Below are 14224 nucleotides of genomic sequence, written 5' to 3' on the forward strand. Positions count from 1 at the left end.
GTGTGTGAGGTTGCGGTAGGTGAGCATGGTTTATTTGCCGTGCCCTGATTACAGAGATGCAGATCGATTTCAGTTCCGAGAGACGAAGTCAGGCCCCCGTCAAACCCTGCGAAGACAAACACCCGGGTCAGACATCACATGACCCCGACAGCCTGAATGAGACAGGCAGTGCAAGAAGGGGGCAGCCCCCCATCCTGTCCTTTGACAGGATACCACACAAGGCCACCCACTTCAAAAGGCCCCCCCAGGGCCTTGCCTGCCTGTACAAAAGAGAGTTTGTGCATGTCAAGCGAGTGTTGTGCGCACACGTGCGAGTGTTGTACGCACACATGCGCGCGTGTGTGTGTACATCATGTTTGTGCCTTTCAGCGGATAAATGCAGGCTCCGCGGGGGCATGTGTGAAAGCACAGTAGAGGCAGAGTGATAAAGGGAACGCAAAAAACAACATGAAGTTCAGTGGTTGTAGTTTAATTACGAAGGCTGAGCTCCCATTGCTGTCGGCGACGTCACGCCTCATCAGCACAGCAGAATGTTACTTCACTCTGGAGGAAAGGAACACATTCACCTTCTCGCGCTGGGAGAGGGGGATCTCATGCGCACGCACGCACGCACGCACGCACGCACGCACGCACACACGCACACACGCACACACGCACACACGCACACACGCACACACACACACACACACACACACACACACACACACACACACACACACACACACACACAATTTCTAGCGCCATTATTCTTCTGTTCTACCAACAGCACACGCAGCTCATCGTTCTCCTGCCAAAACGTCTGCGACTGCGTTCATTCAAGATGAGAAGGGCTGATCTGTAAAGCCGCTCCCTGCCTTTTACAACCCATCTCTGCCAGAACGTGCTGCCAAAAATCGCTGATCAACTTCAGGTGTACGGATAGCGAATTGGCAAGAAGGGCCAGTCTCTGATCGTGTTCTGACACTAGTAGTGATTTATAAAGGATTTGTGAAAGATTTTATTTTGTGATCTTCCACTAGTACCTATCCCCCTCATCTGTCTCTCATATCTTTCTTCAGTTTTTCTTTTTTTTTTGTCAGAGACAAACGTACTCAATATAGACCATGTCAACACGTCACCTCCTCTACTGAAATGAGGCCCTCTTTATAAAAAGCAGCAAAACCTCGCAAGGCAATCATCTTGTATTTATTTTTGCCAAGCCAGCGTGAAAGCAGTGATTAAATACACGTTCTGCACTTTGTTCTCTGGCACAGTCCTCTTTAAAAACAAATGAGTGTGTCACTTATCCAACATGCTAAGGAAATGGGCCATGGTGAAAAGAGTTAACTTATTGCCTCCCAGCCAGACACCATATTTGTCATGTACAGTACAGTATAGTATATGCTGTAAGAAAGGCTGGCGTATTTTCATAATGAAACGTTTTACATGGCTGTTCACGTGTTGAGTGAATTCTTTTGACAGTTGGAATGTTGAAAACTACACTTTAACAAAAACAAACAAGTCTGTTAAGTATGGGGCTGTCAACATCGACAATTAAGAGACCGTCACAGCAGTCTGACTCTCCCCTCGTGCCCGCCACTGACCGGGTAGGTCAGTCGGTAGAGTGCTACACTAAATGGAACAGAACCTTATTTGTATTGTCATTTGTGTGTAAAAAAGGAAAATAAATACATTGTTGAAAAAAAAATGGAACGGAACCTTTATTGGTATCACTGGAACTAGGTTTACCTACGTAGTCTCACGTGGCCAGCTCTCCAATTCAGCAAATTCACACGACGGCCATTTTGCTATTAACTTATTATTTGTGAGTTGGGGTGGCAATTCTGCCCACCCGCTAATATGACATGAGAGCAAAATGGCCGCTGTGTGAATATAGTCAATATAGTCAATTTCACTCCACTACACACGGAATGGAGGTCTGGAGAAACTCTCATAGAATGAGCGAGTGTCTCACTTGCTGGGGTGTGGCTGTGTAAACCGTGTGACTGAGTGTCCATCTGTGTTTTTGCAAACGGGTGCAAACAAAAATGACAACAAACAATGTATAATATGTTAGCAAAATTGGAAAATAAATGAAGCATTGTCTAAGCCGGTATGTGAACAATGTACATAAAAACATCACGACACAGCTTTTGTTCGCATCACATTACTTGTTGCAGTGGCCATGTTTCTTTCACTGAGTTGGCATGGTCAGCTCCTTTTTGAGCAGTGCCTAACCACTCCAAAGACTGGCCGTGTGTGTATGTACGTATGTATGTCTGTTTGGGGTACGACTCATTGACCCCTGCAGCTTATTGGGATTGCAGGGTCACACACTGTTGAGCAGCCAAAGGGCCATTCACACTGAGCAGTATAACTATAACCTCAGCCAGCTAGCGGTGTTGTTGAGAAGCCTACACCGCTCAGTTTACACATGTGTGATTTTTTTTTACCTCTACAAAAGAACACTTCGCCGAACATTGCCTGTACGTAGCCGTGTTCCTAGCTTTGTTTTTGATTGATTGAAATATTTATTAACAGTTTGCAGAATTACAATACATTTCAAGCACAAACTCAATACTGGAGGTAGTCTTGCGTTGCCAGACTGTTGCCTCTCGGAATTTTTAAATGCTTCCGTCATACAGACTGCGTATATCTATTCTACGTCCGGCCTGCCTCTGATTGTCCTTCGACATTTTCGCTAGAAACAGACTGTGAGTGACTGATACAGAGTCACCTCCCAGACAATAATGCAGAGACAGCTTGTTTATTTTTGGACCACAATGCTTATATGAAACGATTTTAAGATGACCCCATGTTATTCTCCATAGAGAAATGACTTCCGTGAACCAGGGGAATCGAGGGGATGGGCGAGTGACGTCAGGACTTCGGCGCTCTATATAGCTTGCTGCTTAGCAGAAATGGAAATAAAAAAATATGCTCTAAAGATATTTTGAAATATATTTTTGTGAACGGAGATGACAAACAGATTACTTATGTGTAGTTCCAGACTCTAAGGAATAGTTGTCTGGCTACGCGAGACTAAGCCAGAGGTGGAAGTCCCCCTAGCTGTCCTTCAGAATGACTCCGCCCATTTGGTCATCTTCCTGCCTATATCCTCCAGAGCTGCTCCACCCTTTGGCCTTGCCTCCTAGTCGCCTCTCCAGACCTGCTCCGCTCTTCGGTCATGCATTCCGGCCGGCCTACAATTCGGTTACGCTCCTCTGCCCTGCCCCCAGGGTGACCGCTTGAGGTATCCCTGCTCGGCCTTTACCCTGCCCTCAGGCCGTCTATCTGATGTGTCCTGCTGTGCCCCTGCCCTGCCCCCAGGCTGCCTGCCTGGGTCCTTCCGCTGTGCTCCTGCTACCCTGTTAGCATTCCGCAGTGCCACACCGTGACAAAGACAGCATTTCTTTGTTGTTATTCCTGAAAATGTACTTTTTTGCTTAATGTGTTTTTTGTTATTTTGTTTCGGAGGGAACGAAATGAAAGAGAAGACATATTGTTCACAGTGATTTGAACGTTTCCTAATGACTTTTGGTTAACACAAGCACACACACTCACACATACACACCATAGACTGTGCATGCATCAGGCGGGCAGGCAAGCACACGGGCGGGCAGGCAGCGCACGCGCGCACACCCCACACACCACACACCACACACACACACACCACACACACACACACACACACACACACACAGTTATACTTCTGCAACATTTCCCAAGGGACAGCCAGTTGTTGCTTCCTCATTTCAGATCTCTATCTTCTTGTGTGTGTGTGTGTGTGTGTGTGTGTGTGTGTGTGTGTGTGTGTGTGTGTGTGTGTGTGTGTGTGTGTGTGTGTGTGAGAGAGAGGGAAGGAAAGAGAGAAAGAGTTTATGTTGGTCTCTGCCAAACTCCGTTGTACTGTCAGAGACAGCTCAAGATGTTTATCACGTGTTGAATGAGGACACTGGAAGAAGACACTATCACAGTTTTCTCATGCCTGGTATGAGTCAAAAGTCACTGTACAGTGTACACTGATAAACAGCTTAGTACAACATGTAAATAACCATACATGAGCAAAGTCCATCTACAGTATTTTCTTCTACCATATAGGAAGTTATACTCTTGACACCTGCAATGCCTGCTTTTGTGTTTTTTCCACCAGAAATAGTTAAAATAGCCCTATAAGCTTCCTTTTTTTTAGTTCTTCCCTAATCCCTATGCGCACAACATGGATAACAGGATGAAAATGGTTAATATATTAGTTTGATATATTTTGCTAAAGTAACAATAAACAATTTTCTAACACAGAATAAGGGTGGTGGTGGTATTCTGTGTTTGTGCACTTGGAATGTAAAAGGTGGGGGCAATGTTTCTTATTTTTACCTCTGAAAACAAAGTAGAGTGGATGTAATGGCAAGCAGACATGGCTCGGATATACTTGGAACAGTGAGCTATGATACATCAATCTGACAAGCCAGTCCATGCACACACACTCCCGTCCAGCCGACCCTACGTCTGGCTTTATCTTCTGGGCTGCTGAGAAAACAATCCAGCTCCCCAAATTAGGACAAACAGAAAAATGTTCTGGGTTAAAATTACTAGACGATAACACAAAATTTGGCATTCCCTTGTAGAGTGTTTGGGGTTGATGAATAGATCTGTTCTCTGGGTTGGTATAGCTGGCCGCAGAGAATGGTTGGAGTCATTTCTCTCATCATCTCACAGGCCACCCATGATTAATATGTTTGCCCTCATGGTACTGTAAGGTATACCGAGTTAAAAACAAAATGGCCTGCAAAAAGGTACGAAGGGCTATATTATATTATTTTAGAGACCATGCAGACAGCTCTGCTTTCTTAGCATTGAACAGCGATCATCCATAACCCATTGTAGACCTCCCCTGTTATAACTGCCTCTGGTTATAATTATGTTTGAGCAAGAGACGACATATTTGGGATACAAGAGTAGAAGAAAAACATGATGACAGTTCCCCTTTTCATCCATTTTATTTCTCACCCTTCATCACAGCTGGCAGCACATCAGTGTGAGAAACGCACACAAGTCTGTATGAAATAGAAACACAACAGAAAACAGTTCAAGCACTTACATGTGTGGATGGATGAGTGAAAGAAGCGAGCACGGATGGATGGAAGAGTGGATGATGTATGGAGGGACTGATGAAAGGAAGGAAAGAGAGGGTGGTGGGTAAAGGGAAGGAATAGATGAATGAGACTTGATAGATGGCTTTATAGACGGAGGGAGACAGGGACAGGACTGAAGTCATTTCATAAAGGCTGGGAGGTGGATAAGTGGCTGGCAAATGTTCTGTCTTAGTCGGCTGGCAACTCCAAAACAAGGAATGAACCTTATCCACGAGGTATGTAGTTACACGCACGCACGTGTGTGTGTGTGTGTGTGTGTGTGTGTGTGTGTGTGTGTGTGTGTGTGTGTGTGTGTGTGTGTGTGGGTGCCTGTGTATCTATGCACTAGTATAGTGCAACATTGGCTATAAAATTAGCAGGCAATGGAAATTCTGTATACCATCAGTCTCAACATCAGAGCATCGGTGTACTGCCTAGGTGAGTACATCATCTTTCATTTGTGTCTGTGTTTCATCCCAAGCTTGTTTTTGGTTTGTCTGCGTCTGTGTTTTCAGCACCCTCTGGTGGGCACATTCACAGGTAATGATCGAGATCTAGATTCAGAGTCAGAAACCTATGATATCTCATTTTGTGAAGAATCGTAAAGAATCGTGCAGCACTAGTTAGCTGTCCAATTCATTTTATTTACTCTTGTGTTTTTGTTTGTAATAAATGTTTTTATGGAAAAATATATAATCGTGTGAGAATCATGATCTCAATTCTTGTGGAGGAAGAATCGTGCAGCACTACAGTACAGTACAGTACAGTACAGTACAGTACAGTACAGTACAGTACAGTACAGTACAGTACAGTACAGTACAGTACAATGAAGTAATACATTGGTGGTCCACCAAACATCACACTTTGCTGACACTGCTAACGACCCAGTCCTACTGTATAATTACGGCCACAAAAACACGATTAATGTTTAGAGTTGGCACTTTTTTATGATAAAAAAGCAACCAAGTAATAACAGTTCTATTTATTGCAAACTGCACTGGAATGAAAAACTGGAGTGGTAATATCTACGATGTGGAAACAGACGTAGCCTAAACAATCAGCTCCTCATCTCCACAACTATAAAATATAATGGACATTATACAATAATTATGCACAGTATACTAAAAGCTTTGTGTTTAGCTACATACAACACAACCACAGGCACTCACAAACCTTTTAATGCCGTTATGAGTGATTGATATAATTTTTATCTTTTTCACAGTGGGAGGACTGCTTCACGGATTATCTAGCCACAGGTTTCCTGGTTTCCCATTAGACACATTAGACACATCAGACATTTACAGTTATATCTGAATATGCATGAATTTAAGGGCATCATAAAGGATCATGAAGGATGTGGTCATGGAGTCATGTGGTTGTTTTCCCTGGGAGGCCACAGTTTCAATAGATGTTTTTAAATGTTTTATTATGGATTTTCTTTTTAAATATAATGTTGAATTTTAATATGGCGTGATTTTTATTTGCGTTTTGCTTTTATATGTCTGCTATCTTGGCCAGATGTCTGTTGTAAAATAGATGTCTAGGCCTTCCTGGTAGAACAAACGAACAATTAAACATTTATGCAGGAAAGCCTTGATTTGTTTTCTTATAATTTTTTAATGACAGCTTGCTAAGAGGTATGCTAATTTATGACAGACTACAGAATCTGGTTAAAGTCTTATGTAGCACACGACAGAAGACTGTCTGTCTGTGAGGGTAAAATGCTAACCGCGTTGAACACCAAACATGACAGATATTTAAATAAAACATGAAATATGCATGTCGCATAGTGCTGCTATACAAAGCAAAGTTAAAGCAAAGTTACTATATTTACCCAGGGTATCTGGGCTAAGCTCAAGAACTTGTTTCCAGCCAGGCCCTGCTCATAGAACATTTCATGGTAGTGGTTCAATGCCTTGCTCAAGGGCACTTCAGCGGTGGTAATTTTAACGTGTCGGACCGCTGATTCGAACTGGCGACCTTCCGGTATCAAGACCGCTCCGCAATCCGTTCGGCCACCGCTGCCCCTATGCATAGGTCAGTTCTATCCTCAGTTCTCTTCTGTGCCCACTTCGTTTTAAAAAACAATGGACCAAACGGGACACCCAAAGAAAGAAAGAAAGAAAGAAAGAAAGAAAGAAAGAAAGAAAGAGCCTACATAGAGACATTCTTTTCCACCATGCCAGTCATGAACCAATAAAGCCACCCTGTCACAATAACTCACAACAAATTTCAGCAACCACAACAGAACACATATATAACGTACTGTTTATCAGTCTTAAATTGACTGTCAAAGCCCAAAACCTCTAGCTCGAACCAAAAAGAAATAGCAAATTCACTCATTATTGAAGTGATCAACATACACATACTGTTCCCTGTTACAACTCGCATACCTTCAACGGCAGATAAAACTCAACATACTAACTGTAGATTCAGCATTCAATTCCAGAGCCAGAAACAGTTACCGAATAAGTTTCATTGCTACCCAGTCATTGGGTCCTAAAATGACAGTAATAGAGCACCGAAGTCCTGACGTCACTGTCAGTAGAGGGCGTCAGTCCACAGGTTTGTGTACTTTTTATTTGCATTGTAATCTCCATAGGGGGATTTTAGATCGCCTCATATAAGAACTGTGTTTGAAAAATAAACCGATCACCCCGCTCTATAGTACACCAGCTTGAATCACACTAGTAAACACACAGCATACATCACAAGCAGCAGCAGCAGCAAAGAAGCAAAAAACAAAGTTCCTACCTTGAGTCGTCTTCTACTTATACTTGGAACCCATGGATAGAGAGATAGTTCATGTCTGAGTTCATGAGTTCATGATCAGTTCATAATCAGTTCCTGTCATCTCCACCCTCCCGATGTAGTAGTACTGGCTAGCTGGCCAGTACTTTCCTCCCAGTATCAATGGCACCGACCAGCCTCATTCTCCTGGCTGCCATCTTCTCACTCAGCCTTGGATGTTTAGTACTGCGCATAGCATTCTGGTGTAGTGCACGGGTCAGGGATTTAGCGCAGGCTCTAGGGTCCAGCATTCACAACATGTCACAGGAGAATGGACTCAGGGCTGAGAAGAAGTTGAGCTTGGGTGTCTGGGGTCATCACCCTGGCTCATGTACCTGTGGAGCAGGTTCAGAGAGACACCATAAGCTTTGAGTAGAAGCACATACATAGCCTGTATACGAATACTGCATCCTTCCTTCCGGTTACAACTAGCCTCAATTTGCAACTCTAGATTTTTTTATAATGGGATGAATCTAGAGTTGCAATACCCTCCATTGACTCCCCACTCATCCAATTGCGTTTGCGATCTGCTTGTCTTAAACGACGTTAAACTCACTAGTCCAAGCTTGAATTATCCTCTTTCAATCTGCCGAGCTTGTTTTACATAAAAATCCACCGTAGACATGTTATGAGCTACTTTCAAGAAAGTCAAGAAATTCTGTGCAAGTGATTCTTTTTCTAAGTGCTGGAGTTTGGAAGCACTCGTCGTAAGTCACTGAACGGCCCTGCGTACGAATGTTTCGAATTTGCTCATAATGCAGGAGGCAGCAGCGCGACCCGTTATAGAAAACGAGTGCTTCCAAGCTGCAACACTTAGAAAAAGAATCACCTGCAGAGGATGTCTTGACATAAAGTAGCTCATAACATGTCTACGGTGGATTTTTATGTAAAACAAGCTCGGCAGATTGAAAGAGGATAATTCAAGCTTGGACTACAGCTGCAATGTTGGTGAGTTTAACGTCGTTTAAGACAAGCAGATCGCAAACGCAATTGGATGAGTGGGGAGTCAATGGAGGGTATTGCAACTCTAGATTCATCACATTATAAAAAAATCTAGAGTTGCAAATTGCGGCTAGGTTACAACATACAACCTAGTAGGCTAGGCTGCAGTATATGAATATTGTCCGTAGGAGACAATTTCCTAGGGAGCATTCACATACAGTATAGCCTATATCCTGTCACTCACAACACAGCCTAGTATACGTAGTTGTACATATACATAATGTTAGTTTTATATCGGATGAATAATACATTTTAGGAAGGAAGCTGTGGGGACTTTGGACATTGGAATAAATTGAGAGCTAGAAATCTAGATGTGCAATTCTGATTGTAACACATTGTTCACTTTCAATTCAATTCAATCATTGGTAAACAGTTTTTATGCAAGGATTTGGTGCTGTGTCACCCCAAACAAAACATTGAAATGAAATGAAATGAAATGAAATCTATATTTACCCAGGGTATCTGGGCTAAGCTCAAGAACTTGTTTCCAGCCAGGCCCTGCTCATAGAACACATTTCATCGTAGTGGTTCAATGCCTTGTTCAAGGGCACTTCAACGGTGGTAATTTTAACGTGTCGGACGGCTGATTCGAACTGGGAACCTTCCGGTATCAAGACCGCGCCGCTATGGCCGCACTTCAACCACCTTTATGTTTAATCCCCCGTCTCTCTCTCTCACACACACACGCACACACGCGCACGCACGCACGCACACACACACACGCACGCTTAGCATATTAGCCATAGGTAGTTAACTCACCTGCAGAATAAAAACAAATCGACTAAGCAGTTTGTTATGAAGAATAACTTATTTTTCAAACTGTCACACAACTTGTGACTGAGCTGTTTTCACTTCCTAACAACTCAGACTACTCCACTCAACTTCCATGAGGTGTAAAGTTACATTATAAGTTGTTTATTTCCAAACACAAGTTAAGGAGAGCTCCTGTCTGTCTGTTTGCAGCAGGTGTGTGCAAGTGGAGGGGGGCGTGGCTACCGGAGGTTTTAAAGAGCGCGCTTGAAGCCTGCTTAGTGCTCAGGGAGTGTCTACCAATTCTAGTACTACTTTCTAGGCCCAGGGCAGTGGTTTTCAACCTTTAATGTCAAGAAAGGTCCATTATTTATTGTGCATTTAAGCCACGGACCACCATTTGATGATATCTAGATGATCTTAGAATATTGTATTGTCATTGAATAAGATGTCCACAATTCCATGCTGTATTGATGTGGTAGTTGTTGAAAATAACAATTATTTTACATTCTATAATTGTGTAGAGTAGACTTCTTGTAAATTAAGTAATGCAGATGTTTAACAATAATTTAACTCTTGAGAGCGTAAAATGAAACCAAAGTTCATGTTACGCCCTCAAGAGTTAAAAATCAAGGGTCCATCCATTTGGTTACCAACTCTCCATCATTTAAGTTTAAAGGGTAAGACCACTTTTGTAGTAAATAAAAACGTCAGTGGTCCAGGCACCTTGGCTGGCAATCCAGTCTGGCAGTGTGCCGCGGGTTTGACGTTCGGATGTCTTCCCCCCCATCTCTCTCCCCATTTCATGTGAGCCTACTGTCTGTCCCTCTATAAAATAAAGGCGAAAGCCACAAAAAAAACATTTAAAAAAAAAAAAAAAAAAAAAAACGTCTGGGTTTCCGAGGCTACTTTTGTAGAGGTTTGGGTTGTGAAGTTACCTTTCCGTGATGTAACTCCAAATGTGGACAAGAAATTAAAAGACATTGCTCCAGTGATTAGAAATTGATAATTCAAAATATGCTCCTCATTGACTTACATTGTATGCTGAAACAGCTCTCAAAGTCGCTATTTTAGTACGTGTGTGTGTGTGTGTGTGTGTGTGTGTGTGTGTGTGTGTGTGTGTGTGTGTGTGTGTGTGTGTGTGTGTGTGTGTGTGTGTGTGTGTGTGTGTGTGTGTGTGTGTGTGTGCGTGTGCGTGTGTGTGTGTGATCCGAAACGGGGCAAACTGACATGTTTGAAGTAGAAGCAGGGGGACAGCAGGAATGCAGTGGCGCACAATAGTACAAATTTGTTGGAAAGATGTTTTCTCTTATATAAATGCTGTACCGTACATGGAACAATGTGGTTTGCGGCTGCAGTGCAGATGGTTCTGTATTGTTGAGCAATAAGGAAGGTTTTATATATATTTTAATAATCGTGCCTCAGTAAACACAAATTGTAGCAGCAGGCACATCTTTAAAGCTGGACAACTCAAATTAAAGGCAGATTCTGGTGTTGTGCACCCAGTCTACAATCTACAAGCTCAAGACTTGCTTGTAGCTTGTAGTGTAGGTTGCCTATTCTGGGTGCAGAACAACACCTGCAGTGCTTGCCAACTAAATGACTAATCAACGATTAAAATGATATAAAATACAATACCAATTGGTATTATTAAAGTGGAGAAATAATGGACCAAAGTTAAGTTTCCGAACTTTTGTTGCTGAGTTTATGTACGACTCAGGCCTATTGGTAAAGATGTAAAGATATGGAGTAATGGCAGTTCATGAAGTATAACTCTATCCCAGAATCCACAGACAACACACATCCCCTCCAGACATTATCACAGTCACTCCGTCCTTCCCAGCCTTTCAGCACTTTCTGCACTTCCTCCCGCTCCATCAGTCATCCTCTGCACAGCCATCACTCTTTCTGGAAAACTGGAAAGCACATCATTGTCTTTTTTAACGTTTCCCTCAACTCCGTTTTGTCTCCATAATTGTAGTCAACAATTTATCATGCCGCATGAGAACATCTCTCATGTGCGATGATAAATTGTTGACCACAATTAACGGGTTGAGGGGAACACGTCGCATTAACGCATTATTGTGAGCTTGTAGATCTTGCTATTTCACTGAATGTTTTCGCCTATTATCTTATGGCAACCCTAGCAAAATTTATGCTAGGGTTCATGTGGTTAGATTATGTTATGTTTATCGTGATATAAAGCTGCGGGAGATGTCTGTGTAACAATGGAAGTGGATGTTGTATTCATGAATTATGTGAACCAGAGGAATGCAAAGAGAGAAGGACCCAAGTATCGATCCAAGTGAGACACCAATGCGAAGGAGGCCTCTCCAGCGGAAAACATGCTGCTTGTGAGGTATGAACGGATGAAACATATGGCACTTATTTATTTTGTGTGTATGAACAGTTTTCCACACCAAAGCTTTATAGTTGCCATTTAAGTTGTTCCTCGCCGTGATGAAAGTGGTTTTTGTGGAAGCTTGTGAGAGGCCCATTATTGTCTTTAGCCAGTGGTTTCACAGCACATTGACGATAATACCCAGTCTGGAGAATGCATTACTACTTAGGGTCAACATCCTTAGGACACAGACACACAGTCTCACTGGGGAAACAGAATAATATACTTCTGTACAGTCAGTATTCGTTTAGATCTGGAGTGTTTGTTGATAATGACTGCATGGGAAGATGGAGGAGATAAGTGGAGCGGTAACAGACAAATGTTGGCAGTATATGATGTGAGAAATATACAAGAGAGAAGAAAATAACTGTATGTGCTATAAGTCTCTATAAGACAGACAATGGAGTTCTAGCTTGGTACTGTATGTGCCATGAGCTCAGTACATTTGGACAGATGGGCTGCCTAGCCCATCCATTGCTCCAGTTTAATTTTAATATCCAGGTCGGTTGCACCATCTCACAAACAGTTCAAACTTGGCCTATAGTTATAGCATAAATGGCTTCAAAGTCTTGAAAGATTTACGCATTGCTAAAATAAAATCTGCCTTATAGGCAGCTTGAATGTCTACTGTACAGTGGCAGAACTCTTTTAATTAATTGAATATAACAAATGAATTCATCCTCATCATCAATGCACTTTGCAAGATGGAATACATCCATTTTTGGATGTTTATGGTGAAGGCAATAATTCAACAAAGTGCTGGGGGATAAAGCATTAAGTTTAATAGTTAATAGTTAAGTTTATAATTCAACGCAATAGGCAATGGTACATGTGGTGCATTTGAAGGTTCCTGGTTACCATTGTCAAATGAAAGAGTTCTCATGGATGTCTCTGTTTACTGGGTGTGACTGTGGCAGACAAGAAAAAACTTGTTTTTCAGTAGTGGATTTTTGCAATTCTTGTACAAAATTCGGGGGAAATTAACAACTACAGAATTTGAAACATTAATGTTGTAATCTGTTGAATGGCATATCTGCTCCTGTGAACCAGCAAACATAAATGCCAGACAGTAAAATAAGTCGCATTTCAGATAAATGATGAACAAGCCATGAGATACAGATTATATACCTTTGTCAGTGGGGTTCATGACCACCCCTTTTATGCATATTTTGTTTGTTGTTGCTTGAAGGCACACTTGAAAACCTACAATTTCATGCTACAGTGCACATAGGCACATGTGTTTTCATTTTGTGGGCCTAATGTATACATTATGTACCTACCTATATAATGGGTTTGTATCTGTAAATCACTGTCTATTCTACTTCTATGGTATTTCCCCTTCTCCTGTTTAAAATTGAAATGTACAGCGATTGGCTTGAACTTGACAAGGGCCACTGGCGGAGTACACCTAGCAGATGTCAGATGACCACCAGACCCCGAGCTGCTCTCTGCCAATTGTTGGCTGAGTGAATATATAGAGGGTCATACCACTGCTTAAACTGAGGTGTAGAGTTTCAGCAATATTAGATTAAGGAACTATCAATGTCAAACACGGACCAAACGTGACGGTTGCTACACTTTGTTAAAATTCTTGGCAGAGGGACATGTTTAAGGGCCATTCACACTGAGCACTATAACTATACAAATATAGTTTTAAAAATCATTCTAACTCAAGTGGATGGCAGAGTTCAGACCAACTATAAAAAAATACAATGGTGAACAATATCGTTCTAGTTATAGTGCTCAGAATGAATGACACTTTACAAAGGAACCAGAGTGGAACACACTGAACTTCGACAGTTCACACAGAATGGCTGCATACTGTACCAATTCATTCTCATTCTCTTGTATTATATCGTACTTGTATTATTTATTTATTTCCCACCACGGAGTAATCTCGTAGCCTCGGCCCCATCCCATGCTTACTTATCTGCGAAAAGAAAACCTCGCGGCAGACTATCCAGCATGTAACCTCGCCTCACCCAGGCTTTCCACCACCTCAGAGGCAGGCGGGGCGTTACCATGTCTAATCACGGACGTAGAAAGAAATCACGCTGTACCAACAAAGGTGAGGCACAACAACAACAACAACACACATTCTGTGTTCTGACTTAACCCTCCTCCCACACCATCAGTCAGGGAATCCTAGCGCGACTATACCATTTATTTT

The 14224-nt window shown here is 42.3% G+C and overlaps 1 long non-coding RNA gene across 1 annotated transcript; it reads right to left on the reverse strand.

The window, feature by feature from the left end:
* Positions 1 to 4959: 4959 nt before the first annotated feature.
* Positions 4960 to 9785, reverse strand: LOC306921568. Its single transcript, XR_013789791.1, has 3 exons — positions 9663 to 9785; positions 7866 to 8236; positions 4960 to 5033 (listed from the first exon to the last, which is right to left on the reverse strand). It is a non-coding gene; the product is annotated as an uncharacterized lncRNA (long non-coding RNA).
* Between the last annotated feature and the right edge of the window lie 4439 nt (positions 9786 to 14224).

Source organism: Electrona antarctica (genome assembly GCF_951216825.1).
Source record: "Electrona antarctica genome assembly, chromosome: 4".
In the NCBI taxonomy this organism is placed as follows: Eukaryota; Metazoa; Chordata; class Actinopteri; order Myctophiformes; family Myctophidae; genus Electrona; species Electrona antarctica.